Source organism: Curcuma longa, chromosome 13, assembly GCF_044706935.1.
Source record: "Curcuma longa cultivar G26 ecotype Majalengka, Jawa Barat chromosome 13, ITB_CL_G26_1.1, whole genome shotgun sequence".
Taxonomy (NCBI): Eukaryota; Viridiplantae; Streptophyta; class Magnoliopsida; order Zingiberales; family Zingiberaceae; genus Curcuma; species Curcuma longa.
This window is the reverse complement of record NC_133873.1, coordinates 349,084-350,826: the sequence shown is the minus strand read 5'-3', so window position 1 is coordinate 350,826 and position 1,743 is coordinate 349,084.

The following is a 1,743-nucleotide window of genomic DNA, read 5'->3' as shown; positions in this document are numbered from 1 at the left end:
AAAAGATTCAATATCAAGCTTTTAAAAGTCAAAAATAAGAGAAAAATATGTGATAGGAGGTCGAAATAGAAAAATAAGTTTCAAGATTCTAGATGAATAATTGAATTCGAGAGAGAAGTTCAAAATTAAGGACTCCAAAAATATATTTCAAGATTCAAGGTATATATACAAATTCAAGATTATAATCAAATCACAAAATTTAGAAGATACTCAGCCCTTGAGAGAGGGTCCAAGTGATGTGAACCCATGAGAGAAAAATCTCAAGAACCCACAACAAATTGAAGAAAGAAAGAAAGAAAGTCAAAATTGATAAGAAAGATGAATAGAATTTTGACCCAATACTTAGGAACATTGAACCTTGGTACAGAGGAAGAGGGAAGACGCCACAACCTTGGGATGAAGGTTGATAAGTCTTTGAACGCCACAAGGGGGTGCCTTGATAAGTTCTAGTTCAATGAAGAACTAACAAGTAAGAGCCTCGCCATGCTATGCCAAAAGATACATGTATAGCTATTACCCCCTTTATTTATAACTATAGGGTAACCTAATGATGGAGTCAAACCAAGTGAACAAGTTGCCTAACAAGCTAATATGAATCATATTCAACCCACACTAGATGTTGTTGATGATCCATTATGCATCAATGGGGGCCCAATTACAAGAGCTAAGACAAAGAAGATGAAGGAAGCACTTAATGTGCTAATTGAAGATTTGAAAGTCAAAGTTACAATTGAAGAAGGTTTGACCAAGAGCAAGTCATACAGCTTAGTCAGCTTAATTCAAGCTTTGGATGGACTTAAGTAGCCACTTAGTCTCATGTTTATGTAGTAGAGATATGTAAACTCAATTTCTAGTTTTATTTGGGTTGTAATGATGTCATAAGTTTAAAATGGCTAAATAGTTAACATAGGCCTTTACAAAATGAGCTTTCTTTTGGCCTTTTAAGGGTTTTTTGGTCACCCTATAGCTATAAATAAAGGGGGTGGCAGCCACACATGTATCTTTGGCATATTTTCAATCTAAAGCATGGTGAGGCTCTCACTTGTCGGTTCTTCATTGAACTAGAACTTATCAAGGCATCCGCTTGTGGCGTTTAAAGACTTATCAACTTCCATCCCAAGATTGTGACATCTTCCCTCTTCCTCTATACCAAGGTTTGGCTTTCTTAAGTATTGGGTCGAGGTTCTATTCATCCTTCTTATCGATTTAGATTTTCCTTTGTTCTTTCTTCAATTCCTTGTGAGTTCTTGAGATTTTCCTCTCACAGGTTCACATCAGTTGGTATTAAAGCTTTGACTTTTCTAAATCGATTTGGTTTTCTTTTTCTTTTGTGCTTGAAACCTTATATATTTTGTTCATCATTTGATACTTATCATTTTCATTTCTTTCAATCCTATAAGTCTTATTTGCTTATTGCTATAAAAAAATTTATTTTTGGCCAAAAAAAGAAAAAAAAAAGTGAGAGAAAAAATGAATGTGAGAGAAAAAAGATTGCGAAAGAAAAAGAGAATGACAAAAGAAAAACATGTGAAAAAGAAAAAGAGTGTGAGAAAAGGAAAAGTGAGACTGAGAAGAGTGGAAAAAATATTGAAAAAGAAAATTTTTCAAAAGCAAGAGAGGAAAACAGGGAGCATTTATGTAAAAGAGAGGTTGAGAGATTTGTTGGACTTTTTAAGCCGCAAAAACCGCTTTTTACGTTGCGAAAACCTCGGAAGTCCCACTGGATCTCGTGCAAAACCAAAA